The 14231-nt window shown below is 44.8% G+C and overlaps 1 pseudogene; it reads left to right on the top strand.

Moving 5' to 3' along the window:
- Positions 1–148: 148 nt before the first annotated feature.
- On the top strand, positions 149–10253 carry LOC139545112 (rapamycin-insensitive companion of mTOR-like; annotated as a pseudogene).
- The last annotated feature ends 3978 nt before the right edge of the window (positions 10254–14231 follow it).

Here is a 14231-nt window from a genome sequence, read left to right on the forward strand (position 1 = left end):
TACTTTAGTCATGTTCTATTAAGGTATCTTTACTTTTAATCAAGTATGACAATTGGGTACTTTTTCCACCACTGACCAGACCAGAGGCACAATAGATATGCGGCGCTAAAGTAGTGTCGGCGCGATAAACCCAATCCCCTATTCTCTCACGAGAATTCACGAAGTTTCCGGTGTTGTTTATATTTCTGGATACATGGCGGCAAGCATCCGTGGCCGTCCTATCCGAAGCCTTCGGATGCGAGGTAAGCCTGAAATATCACCCCAACATAAGCTTTATGAACTTGAAATTCTATGCCACAATTTTTTTTTCTTTCTGATGACCCACGTGGGTAGACTTACAATGTCCCGGTTGTCTTGGACAGGTCGGAATGACAACGGGGAAGAGAACTTACCGCTCGATCTGACAAGAGGTAACGTTAAGTAGATTTAAATAAAAGTGAAATAAAATAAAAAAATATGATACAAGACACAGCGTTATATGACCTAAAATACATCATATGATACAAGACAGCGTTATATGACCTAAAATACATCATATGATACAAAACACGGCGTTATATGACCTAAAATATATCATATGATACAAAACACTGCGTTATATGACCTAAAATACATCATATGATACAAAAAACTGCGTTATATGACCTAAAATACATCATATGATACAAGACACTGCGTTATATGACCTAAAATACACCATATGATACAAAACACTGCGTTATATGACCTAAAATACACCATATGATACAAAACACTGCGTTATATGACCTAAAATACATCATATGATACAAAACACTGCGTTATGACCTAAAATACATCATATGATACAAGACACAGCGTTATATGACCTAAAATACATCATATGATACAAGACACAGCGTTATGACCTAAAATACATCATATGATACAAAACACTGCGTTATATGACCTAAAATACATCGTATGATACAATACACAGCATCACAATGAGCAATGGACATTAGTCAAACAAATACCAAAAGATAGTTTTCCTTCAAGTACATCCTCAGCAGCTCTTGCTTTCCTAGTTTTTTATTCTACTTTTATATACTATGGATGTATGTGTTCTTAGGCAGAAAATCATTGCTGTGTGTGTGTCCTCAGACATGTACATCCTGGATGATTGTAAGTGTGACATGTTGGACCAATCAAACGATGCCTCCCTCTACCTGCACTCCAAACCCGGGAAGGACCGCAGCCCCTTCACCATCCTGGCCTCCACCCGCTTCGTACGCAACCGCTTCCTCAACTCCCTGACCCTCCCCAGCAAGAAGCTGCGCTCCACCAGTGACCCCAAGGCAGTGGGGGGCAGCTGCACCCCCACCGAGCCCAAACTGGGGGGGTTGAGAAGGAACAGGACGGTCACAGAGCCCTCTATCTACTCCTCGTCGCAGGGCGATGTGTTTACACCTGTATTCAATGGGAGAGGCTTACCCAAGAGTCACACAGTCAGCCTGGAAACCTTCTTTGTGGTGACCAGCGGCTCGGTGGAGGGGTCAGAGGAGCAGCTGGTAGAGAGGAGGCTAGACCAGGCTGGTGGAGAGGGTACTGGGCTGGGGGGTCCTGGAGAGCCTCCCTCCAGGGAACAGAGTAGCCGGGAACATCTAGCGGGAGGAGATGGTGGTTCCTCTTCCTCCGGGGGGAGGGACTCAGTTTAAAAGCCGCAGTCAGAGCTTCAACACGGACACCACCACTAGCGGCATCAGCTCCATGAGCTCCAGCCCGTCCTGTGAGACCGCTGGAAACCCTGAGCCCGAACCAGACTCCTCGGACTGCGTCAGCCTTAACACAGTGGTCTCGACCAAGACCGTGAAAACGCTGTACTCCCTCAGCCCAACCCAGGCCCAGACCAACCACCTGCCCCTTTCCAATTCTAAGTCTGTCTCCCTGTTCCCCGCTGGCTACTCACATACCCTCCCCCGCAGAGCCCAGAGTCTCAAGTCTCCCTCCATGGCGGCTATTAAGAGCCTGGCGGACTGCAGTTTCATGTACACCAGGATGCACTAGGCTATGCTACTCTGAAGAAGCTGCAGCAGCAGAGGATCCACCCGTCTCTGTCTCATAGTGAGGCGTTAGCGTCGCCCGCTAAAGACGTACTGTTCACTGATGCTATCACTATGAAGACTGGTAGCCTGGACTCGAGGCTGATGGCGCGCAGGTCAGTTAGGTCTCACACACGCACACGCACATAGGGTAACTCGTGCTGCACACACACATACACACATACATGTATGGGTAATGCAATATACGCGCACAAACACACACATTAACATAGACAGGTAATACACAACTTCTCCTGTTGGGTTTTCAATGTCATCTTGGCTGCTAGCTGTCAGCTCACATACATTTCTCAATCGTACATTATTGTCTGTCTGTGTATCTGGTCAAACCAATGTTCTCCTGCTCTGTTTTATCATTCTCCACTCTCCTTTTCATCTGTGTGTCTTTATTGTGGCCAGGTGTGTGTGCGTTTGGGTGTGCTTGTTTGTGAAGACATTGAACTCTCCATTCGTTCTAGCTCAGATTGGGCTCCTGAGGGGTTCTTCCCCACAGCCCAGTCTTGGTCGGTAGACAGAAAGAAGCAGACTGAGGTGGAGTACCTCAGGTTGTCTGCTAAGAGAGTGAGCTGTTCAGGCTCCAGCCTTGCTGATGCACACCGCAGGCCATCCAGAGTCTACGTCCCTCGGTGGGTGGAGCTCTCCACAGTAGTGGACCTCTCCACCCACCCCACGTTTAGATACCTGGATGTGATGGTGCTGTCAGCTTGTCTGAGAAAGGGTTAGCTGTAGTCTCTAGTAACAACACTGGTGTGTGTGTGTGTTGTGCGTTGTATCGCCACCGGTTATTAGTCCTCTTTAGCAGCAACGGTGTGTGTCTGCTGGTTCAGAGCAGTAACAGCTGTGTGTGTGTGTGTTGGTCTCTCAGGTTGTCTGCTAAGAGGGTCAGCTGTCCAGCTGTCCAGCCACACCGCAGGATGTCCATCTCTATGCCTTGGTGGGTGGACCCCCTCGTAGATACATTTAACCCCTGTGCTTATAGAGCACCTCTCCATCCCATTTGTAGAGCAGTTTCTCTCCAGTGTTGCAGAACCATTGACTTTTTCCACGTTTTGTTACGTTACAGCCTTTTTTTTTTTTTTTTACGTTTTCCCTCATCAATCTACACACAATACCCCATAATGACAGTGAGAAGTGTTTTTTGTGCAAATTTATTAAAAATGAAAAAACAGAAATACCTTATTTACATAAGTATTCAGACCCTTTGCTATGAGATTCTACATTTTGCTCAGGTGCATCCTGTTTCCATTGATCGTCCTTGAGATGTTTCTACAACTTGATTGGAGTCCAACTGTGGTAAATTCAATTGATTGGACATGATTTGGAAAGGCAAACACCTGTCTATATAAGGTCTCTCAGTTGACATTGCATGTCAGAGAAAAGAAACAAGCCATGAGGTCGAAGGAATTGTCCATAGAGCTCCAAGACAGGATTGTGTCGAGGCACAGATCTGGGGAAGGGTACCAAAAAATGTCTGCAGCATTGAAGGTCGCCAAGAACGCAGTGGCCTCCATCATTCTTAAATGGAAGAAGTTTGGAACCACCAAGACTCTTCCTAGAGCAAACTAAGTAATCAGGAGAGAAGGGCCTTGGTTCACCATCCAACCTGTGACGTTCACCATCCAACCTGACAGAGCTTGAGAGGATCTGCAGAGAAGAATGGGAGAAACTCCCCAAATACAGGTGTGCCAAGCTTTGTAGCGTCATACCCAAGAAGACTCGAGGCTGTAATTACTGCCAAAGGTGCTTAAACTAAGTACTGATTAAAGTGTCCTGAATACTTATGTAAATGTGATATTTCCATTTGATTTGATTTTCATAAATTTGCAAACATTTCTAAACCTGTTTTTTGCTTTGTCATTATGGCGTATTGTGTGTAGATTGATTAAGGGAAAAAAAGATTTAATCCATTTTAGAATAAGGCTGTAACGTAACAACATGTGGGAAAAGTCAGGGGGTCTGACTACTTTCAGAAGGCACCGTATTGGTTTTAGGACTAGGAGGCTAGATTCCCACATAGTCTCATGCAGATGAAGCCTGTGGTCTTATAGATACACTGTTTAGATTTGGTGCGGCATGCCGATTAGGAATCCCACACATTTCATTTGTTTTTGCGTTATAGTTCTCTTTTTGTCCGTGTTTCCGTTTGTCGTTCATTCTCTCACACTCTACCTCTCCATATCTCTGTCTGTTGGTCTCTGCCTCTTCTGTCTTTCCCCCGTCCCTCCGTCCTGTCACCCCTCTCACCTTTCTCCTTCCGCCCGGCAGGTTTCTAAAGGCGTTGAGCTTTGCGTCTCTGGACAAGGAGGATCTGCTTAGCCCCATCAACCAGAGCACTCTGCACCGTTCCTCCTCAGTGAGATCTATGGTGTCCAGCGCCACCTACGGCTGTAATGATGACTACGTGGGACTGGCGCTGCCCATGGACATCAACAACATGTTCCACATCCGAGACGCGCCTTACTTCCAACAGAAGACCAGCCTGCCCGCCGACGACAAGTGCCCATTCTACTTTGGAGACTCTGACAGTAAGGGAGGATGGAGAGATGGGTGGATAGTGGTGGTAGTTTCATGTGAATGCTGGAGATACTTCCAGTGCAGTTTGTGTGACAGTGTGTGTGTTCTCTACCCTGTGTACCGTAGGTGACGGTGGTCGTCCCTATCCCCCTATTCCACTGCTGAAGCAGCAGTTCAGTATCTCAGAGCTGATGGCCAGCAGAGAGAACAACCAGAACCACATCCTGGGTCCAGAGGAGACGGGTCTACACGAACACACTGACGACAACTGTCTCTACTGCGTAGGAACTACTGTACTGGGCCACCACACACAGCCTCAGATCAACAACACACACACACGCACAGGTGAGAGAAAACAGTTACACAGGCACTCACCCACAGACTACTCTGAACAAACACACACACACACTGATGATTTAACCCTCCCTGTGTTTTACCAAAAAGCCTCAGATGTTTGTGTTTCCACCTCCAAGGCCTCAGCAGACCTGCTCCAGGAACTCACTGGGCCATGGCCAAAGCAAGGCTGCCGGGGCTTTTTGGGCCAAGTTCTCTGGTGTCTCCGGCTGCAGCACAGGGATGTCTCCTTCTAACATAGTGCTGGGTACGCACAAACATACACACACAGAGCCTGTGTAAATGGAGCTCTCTGATAGGCCGTTGTGTGTGTGTGTGTTCATCAGGTGGCAAGGGGATATCTGACGACGGCCTGGCCTGTCGGGTTCTGCTGAGGAAGGAAGTGCTTCGCCTCGTCATCAACCGTCATCAACCTCAGCTCTTCTGTTGGAACCAAGGGCCACGAAACAGGACTACTGACGTAAGACACACCCACACACCCTCTCCCCCTCTCTCTTTATTGGTTAAAGGATACGTCTCTTTATTAGTGATGGTGGAGGGAATCAATACAGTTATATATCGCAATAATATTTTTGGACGATATTATATCGATACTTCTACTCTGTATTAATTTGTTAGGTAGTGTTAGCTTGCTCTAGTCAGCTGTACCCGCGCCAAAGCTCAAGTATTTTTCATCCTATAGCTTGTTGTCCATCTTCTTCTTAAATAGTGAGTCAACATGTTTTCAGCACATTTATTTCCATGACTGATAAAAACTAGTTTTCTCATGCTCTCTCGTCTCTCTGTAGCAGACATATAGTTAGCAATATGTTTGGAACATCAAATCGCGATAAAATCACAGTATGAATCGAATCACAATACATAGAGAATCGTAATATACAGTGCATTCGGAAAGTATTCAGACCCCTTGACTTTTTCCACATTTTAAATGGATTAAATACATATTTTTCCGCATCAATATACACACAATACCCCATAATGACAAAGCGAAAACAGGTTTTCAGACATTTTTGCACATTTTATTAAAAAAAGAAAAACAGAAATACCTTATTCAGTTGAAGTATTCAGACCCTTTGCTATGAGACTCAAAATGTAGCTCAAATGCATCCTGTTTCTATTGATCATCCTTGAGATGTTTGTACAACTTAATTGGAGTCTATATAAGGTCCCACAGTTGACAGTGCATGTCAGAGCAAAGACCAAGCCATCAGGTTGAAGGAATTGTCCGTAGAGCTTTGAGACAGATTGTGTCGAGGCACAGATTTGGGGAAGGGTACCAAAAAATGTCTGCAGCATTGAAGGTCCCCAAGAACTCAGTGGCTTCCATCATTCTTAAATGGAAGAAGTTTGGAACCACCAAGACTCTTCCTAGTGCTGGCCACCCGGCCAAACTGAGCAATCGGGGAGAAGGGCCTTGACCAGGTAGGTGACCAAGAACCCGATGGTCACTCTGACAGAGCTCCAGAGTTCCTCTGTAATGATGGGAGGACCTTCCAGAAGGACAACCATCTCTGCAGTACTCCACCAATCAAGCCTTTATGGTAGAGTAGCCAGACTGAAGCTTCAGTAAAAGGCACATGATAGCCCGCTTGGAGTTTGCCAAAAGGCACCTAAAGGACTCTGACCATGAGAAACAAGATTCTCTGGTCTGATGAAACCAAGATTGAACTGTTTGGCCTGAATGTCAGGCGTCACGTCTGGAGGAAACCTGGCACCATCCCTATGGTGAAGCATGGTGGTGGCAGCAGCATGCTGTGGGGATGTTTTTCAGTGGCAGGGACTGGGAGACTAGTCAGGATCGAGGGAAAGATGAACGGCGCAAAGTACAAAGTTCCTTGATCCAGAGCGCTCAGGACCTCAGACTGGGGCGACGGTTCACCTTCCAACAGGACAACGACCCTAAGCAAACAGCCAAGACAACGCAGGAGTGGCTTTGGGACAAGACTCTGAATGTAAAGTCTCTGATGCTGTAAAAAGCCTTTATAAATACATTTGATTGATTGAATGCCCAGCCATAACCCAGACTTGAACCCGATCGAAAATCTCTGGAGAGACCTGAAAAAAGCTGCGCAGCAACGCTCCTCATCCAATCTGACAGAGCTTGAGAGGATCTGCTGAGAAGAATGAGAGAAACTCCCCAAATACAGGTGTGCCAAGCTTGTAGCGTCATACCCAAGAAGACTCAAGGCTGTACTCGCTGCCAAAGGTTCTTCAACAAGGTACTGATTAAAGGGTCTGAATACTTATGTAAATGGGATATTTCCGTTTTTTATTTTGCAAAAAAATCTAAAATGTTTTTGCTTTGTGATTATGGGGTATTGTGTGTGTATTGATAAGGGGGAAAACTAAGCAATTTTAGAATAAGGCTGTAACATAAAAAAATGTGGGAAAGTAAAGGGGTCTGAATACCTTCCGAATACACTGTATTATCGGCACCTACTGTAAGTGTTGTGATTGTATCGTAATGTCCCTGGCAACACCCGGCCTTACTCTGTGTTTTATGGTGTCTGTCTTTACTCATTCTGCCTTCTCTCTCTCCCTTTCTCTCTAGGATAAAGGAGAAGTTTCCCTATGCGTTTGATGATATCTGTTTGTACTCTGAGGTGTCTCACTTGCTGGCCCACTGTATGTTCCACCTGCCATCTCGACGCTTCATACAGGAACTCTTTCAGGACGTACACTTCATACCGGTAAAGTCCTCAATACTCGCTCTCTCTACACTTATATCATCAGATTAATGAACATTGGGTAATTTAAGATATGTTAAACTATATTTGTATGTGTGGATTAATTTACCTTTATCCGAGGTTTTCAATTATGAAAAAATAATTATGCAATCAAAGGCATCAGGTAGAAGTAAATTAATCCACGAATACAAATATAATTTAACGTATATCTCAAATGGCCACATTTTCATGAATTTGATATAAGCTTGAAGCCATTCAAAAACAGTACGGGACTTGAACAGCGTATACGTTGATTAACGCTTCGAACACACCTACAGCGTCATTGAGCAAAATAGTACGCAGCATCATCTGGATATGTAGGCAACAGAAGTTCAACATTTACGTTCTGCTACCATTTGTCAAGCCGTCTACGCATACAGTTTGATGCATACGTTTGATAAATCCAACATATGCACCACACAGAACACACTGCAACTGCCTCTGCAACGCAATGCTGCAAGGCAAACGCAGTGATTCATTGGAAATGAATGTCATTCTGGTGTACCAAAATGCAATGACACTGTCGGTGTGTTCGAAGCGTAAGGGTCGAGGAGCAACTGTCTCCCCTCTCTGCCACACTTGTGATTACATCAGAAATATGTATCTCATATGACCTCTGACCTCATGCTGATGTCACATCCTGCCCCCTTAGATGTACGAGGAAGCAGAAGTGATCCTGTCGAAGCCACCAAAGCCTGTCGGAGTGGATATAGACCGTCCCACGGAATCCTGATCATCGTCCCCATCCTCTTCCCCCTCTCCCTGTTTAGACGACCCCCCTCCCTCCAACCTTCACATAGAGATAACGACAGCAATGGAGTGGGAGAATAGATGGAGCGGCAGGTAGCCTGGTGGTTAGAGCGTTGGACTATTAACCGAAAGGTTGCTAATTTGAATCCCTGAGCTGACAAGGTAAAAATCTGTCATTCTGCCCCTGAACAAGGCAGGCCGTCATTGAAAATAGGAATTTGTTCTTAACTGACTTGCCTAGTTAAATAAAGGTTAAAAAAAATGTTTTAAAGGGATGAAGAGAATGGGGGACGGGGCTAAAACAGGATGGGATACCCAGAGTATGTTGCTGAAGCTTAGGATGGAGGGAGCACGGATGAGAGGAGCGGAGGATCATTCGATGTTAAAGAACGAGAAAGAGGAAAAGGGTTGTCTCCCTCCCATCGCTTGAGAAAGAGGAGATGGACTGTCTGAGAACAAATGAAACCTGACACACCTAGTCCTGTTCCTGCACATCTCCAACATGGGGAGCAGTGTTCCCAAAATACTCTATTCAGAAGCTCAACCCGACGACACACAACCCTGAGCAACAGATATGACAGGAGACACATCAACTACTTATCACATCCCATTGACCTAAACACACATTGGATGAATCATGACAAAGTCTGTCTGTGTTTTCAATGTACCTTTGCTCTGGTGCATGCTGATATGAAATGAAAAGGGGATGTTTAGTCCATCCCAGTCAGTGCTGGTCCCATCATCTTCTCCCTCCATATGGAAACACTACAGAAGGTTCCAGGAGCCTCCCTCATAGTCATACCCTCAGTCTGTTTCTGCTGTGTCCCCATGAGTTTTTCAATTTCAACTCTGCTCAAAAGACTCATGCTAGTTCAAACAACTGTTTTTCTATTCATTTCTACAGACAATCAAACATCAGTAGTGTTTTTTTAATTATTTAACCATCACTCTCTTCCCATCCGGACACATAAAACAGAACTTCTGTGCCTTGCTGTCTGTCAAGCCTTGTGTAATTCCTCTGTCTCTGACCCTGGTCTGGCAACACTGCTTCTGACAATGCCAACAGCCGTTTTCTCTCACCTTTCATTGGTTATTTTTATGGATGTTGTCAAACTGCCATGAAATATGCTGGTACGTAATGTGTAGTGTATTATTGTTTCATCGATTGTACATATTCAAAGAGAGAGAGAGGCTACAGCACCTGGTTACCCTTCCCAAACCCTACCTCTGTGCTTTGTTCCCACTGCATGTGCAAACAGCATATTGAAATATTACATCATTGTCACTTTTCTTCTGGAAATTATTCATGTATTTCTTCCAAATGCTTCTAATACTTTCATTGTCTTAAATCATGATAGGTTGTCATCACTTCTTTACAAACTGGGGAAAGTAACGGTCCCTAAGTTATTTTCACAATGCAACATTGCTGTCTATCATTGGCTGAGATGAGAGGGACAGGTAGATGTGATAATTTATGGATTGGCATAAGATTTTCATGGGAAAAGTTTCATTTTCTATTAGTTCGTTTTGCTATTATGCTGCTACACATGTGGACTCATAGGGATGATTTATAGATTGGCTGAGTGATGTGAGATTTATTTATTATTTATCTGTACAGTAGCAGAGAGATGAGAGAAGAAAAAATGTATTTATTTTTTCCTTGATACTGTATTATAATTTTAAAAATATTTTTTTTGTTTTTGTTGCCTAAATTGTGGTTTCCCTTGTGTAATGTGGATAGTGTGTTTTGGGGTATTTCTGACCTATAGAAGCATACACTCTATCAAAGGGATGCATTGTTAATAAAAAGTAAAATCATGAACAATCCAAATGGAGTGGTGGTCTGTTTATTTGTTGTCTGTAACAGTCTTGGTTTGGACTGTAGTCATTTAAGATGTGAGGAACAAGTTGTATATGTTGATAGCTATTATACATTTGAATCAGCTTTTACATACACATTTTTCTCAAACAATTCTGTTCATATCATAGTGTGTATCCTTAGTATGAGTATGTGGGGTGCTGAAAGGACAGCGCCGCTAAACCACATGTATAGACATGGCAGTTGTCATGGTGAACTTATTGGTGCTGAAGGACAGCTCCAACATTCAGCCAATTCTAGAGATCTCACTGAGACTCACTTATGATGGGTTACAAATATATCCTCAATGCACACTTAAAGTAGCCTAGCTGATGGACTACTAAGGAAAATTGAGAATATATTCAAAGTTGATCTCCTAGGTCTACTTATTTTCAGGAATGATTTTGTTTGAGTTAACGTCACACACTTCAAATCCGTAGCACGCTGTACGTTGCAGATATAAATCAGTGGGGGTAGGTGATGAGGGAGAATGATCGTTATTTTTATGAGCATGGCCGTATTTCTATTACAGCATATTGGATGACTCATTCATATTCCATTCACCCAGCTCAATGTAACATTGATAGGTTTAGGCTACTACATGATACTTGAATTTTCCCTGTACTCATCATGAGGTTGTTACAACCTAGCCTATGAATGAAAGTGTACAATGTAGGTGCACAGGTGGAGAGAAATGTGAGTAATCAAGGTGACAGACATTGACATAATCAATTCCGCTTTGCACACTCTTGCCTGCATCTAGCTGGTCTAGGGTGTAATCATTAGTCCCACAGTTGCAAACTAGTTTCTATTGGACAAATTCAGGTATGTTTAACCCCGTTTTGTTCTGTTTGCTTCCGTTTAAGAAACGTTAACAGAAATTCGGGAATGAATCCACCCCTGATCACATGCCAAAAGTTCACTTTCATAGCAGCCACATAAAAGCATGATCCCTTTGATCGTTGTATTCCTTCTCACATCTACAGGCTCTCCTCCACGCACATTTTCCCTTCGCTTGTGGATCAGCTTTTGTGACCAGTCGAAAAAAATCTTTCCAAGTCAAACTTTCATATCATAAACGCTGCATACAGCCTACATGATACATTACGCCTTTTGTTATGACTTGGCGTAATGTATTGAGACACTTATTTTGTACCTGGGGACTTCATTTGAAAGCAATAGTATTCACAGGGGCACCTGCGCCCGTCGAGAGAGGGTGGGAACAAAACACACAAAAGACTATCATCGAGACTGCTGGGCTGTATCTCTTTGTCCAGGAGGAATTCAACCACAAGTAATAGTTTTCCGTTTTAACTCGTGTTTTGTTTCCTTCTAAGCCACAATTGCTAGGCTAAGTTAGCATAGCATTCTCTCCAACCAAGGCAGCATCAACACTGATTGCATTATCTGACCGACTTTGTTAGCTAGTGGTGAGTGGACATTGGAAATAAATCACCCAGAGTGTTTGTTTCAAGGCAAGAATTTAGTTGTCAAGTAGTGAACACCAGCACTGTTTTAACCATGGAGGAAGCCGACAAATGACAATCAACCACAAGGTGGGGATGGCGATCTGCATGTGGAGGGACATGTGCCTCTGGCTCCACTTGATAATACCACACGGTTAATCAAATCGAATTATGTTTTTCACATGTACGGAATACAACAACCGTGAATTGCTTACTTACAAGCCCGTTTTCATGGAGATGGCAAATATAAGGACATTTTTTTCTGTGCAAATCAAGTTTAGATCTAGCTGTTAATTAGCATGCAATGATGCTCACGGACAGGTCCTGGCAATATTATTACCAAAACAGCTAAATGGGGATGCTATTGGCCCTCACTACCCCCAGATACGCAGGGTGACTACCAAGAGGCTGTAACTAAACTGAATGGGTTTTTTGGAAGAAAGGAATTTTTGCATCACTTTAAATCATTCATCAATGCCTGGCAGCGTCAGCCTAGAGAACCACTAGAGGTATATGCAGCATAAATAACTAGTCTTGTGCTAGAGGCATTTCCTGACCACGGCCAGTCAACAAGGGAAACAGAACTTTTCAGAAGGTTCATAGTAAGTCTTGACCCAGTGTTGCAATCAAAATGTTATGAACATGGAGCTGCTATCTTAGAGCTGGCCTTGGCTGTGGCATGCAAGTGTGAATGTGCTCAAGAGGCACTGAAAATGGCCCCAGTCTATCACGCCAGCCCCACAACACTACTCACACTCGAGACATTGCCTGACTGCTCACATAGGCAACCGCTGTCTACCCTGGTGTCCTCCACAGCTCACACTGACCAATCCCCTGGAATAATGCAGGCCATTCAGGATCTCAAAGCTGACGTTAAAGCACTGACTTGATGTGAGTCATCTGAAACAAACACAGTAACGACTGCCCTCTGCACCCAGTCACCAGAACGAGTCATACAGAGACAGACGTCACTCTCCTGACTGGTTCCGTTCAGAGAGGGGCAGAGAGAGATGTCGCTCCCCACCGTATGCTTTGACTGAGAGGCAGAGTCGGGCCTCCAGGCCCCAGTACTGGTCCCCTCGCTAGGACGGCTCTCCTCACAGCCGCTACACTTCCAGAGACCGAGGCAGGGGAGAAGTTCTTCCAACTACAATGACTGTAGACATTACAGTCCTGACCACCGACGCTACTCTATGTACCCGGAGCGGTGTGAATGTGCCGGATACTCTCAATCAGCTGAGTAGACTCACCGATCATCCAGCCCCTCCTCCAGGCAGTGACGACCCACAAGAGCAGGAGCATCGAGTCTGCTTCAGCGCCGAGGAGACTTCACACCAGGGAAGGAAATGAGTGCTAGCAAGCACTGAGGGCCAAGTGTCTGCTGTTGAAGAAAATGGGCCTGACAGGCTTACATTCTATGTTTTTGCTGTTATTGAGGACGCTGCATTACGAGCATTCCTTGATACAGGCTCAGAAATCTCCCTCATTAGTGAGAGCCTCCGCATGTCAATCCCCTCTCTTAGGAAGAAACCACTCCAAAAATCCCATGTGTTAGCACAGTCAGAGACTGGCGAGTGTCTTGATAGTGTCTAGGTACCCTCTCCATTGCTGTTAGAATAGGAGAAGAAATGTTCACCCATAATGTACCAGGAGTCAGAAACTAGGCAGTCATTCATTCTGGGATGGGACTTTTTGCTTACATCACGCCGTAATAGATCTGGGAGAGAAACAGTTACGACTGTGGAATTGGACTGGTCCCTTGCTGTGTTCTAGACACAATGCCCCACTCAGATGCAATGCTGTTACTTTAGCTCCCCTGTGCATCCCCACCATGTTCCAGATGAACCTTTTAGCTAAAGTACGACCCCCAACTGAGCATCAGTCAATGTCCTCCAACACGTTGGTCTATTTGAACCTGAACTTAGCAGCTTCCCAGATCTGTATGTGGCACATACTTTGTCCCAAGTCAAAAAAGGTGTCACATTCATCTGTGTAATGAACCCCACCAATGAGGAATGTCGTATCCCAAGTGACACCTTGCTAGGAATACATTGTAGTTGAGACCTTCTTTAACAATGTGCAGGCAAAACCACAGGCTCTTCTTAAACTTGACCTCCAGCACTCACCAGTGGACCGTTAGCAGCGCCAGCAGCTGGACAGCTTGGTGCACAAATACTCTGTCTTCAGTGCTCATGATCAGGACCATGGACACACAGATCTCATCAAACACACTACCAACACAGGAGACTCCCCGCCCATCCTTCAGTGTGCATACAGGACGTCGCCCAAAGTGAGAAAAGAACTGGACAGGCAAGCTGAAAAGAACTGGACAGGCAAGCTGAAAAGAACTGGACAGGCAAGCTGAAAAGAACTGGACAGGCAAGCTGAAAAGAACTGGACAGGCAAGCTGAAAAGCTGTTAGTTCCAGACCTTATTTAGGAGAGCAACAGCCCCTGGGCTTCTCCTGTTGTGCAAATGCCTTGAT

Source organism: Salvelinus alpinus, chromosome 19 (assembly GCF_045679555.1).
Source record: "Salvelinus alpinus chromosome 19, SLU_Salpinus.1, whole genome shotgun sequence".
Lineage (NCBI taxonomy): Eukaryota > Metazoa > Chordata > Actinopteri > Salmoniformes > Salmonidae > Salvelinus > Salvelinus alpinus.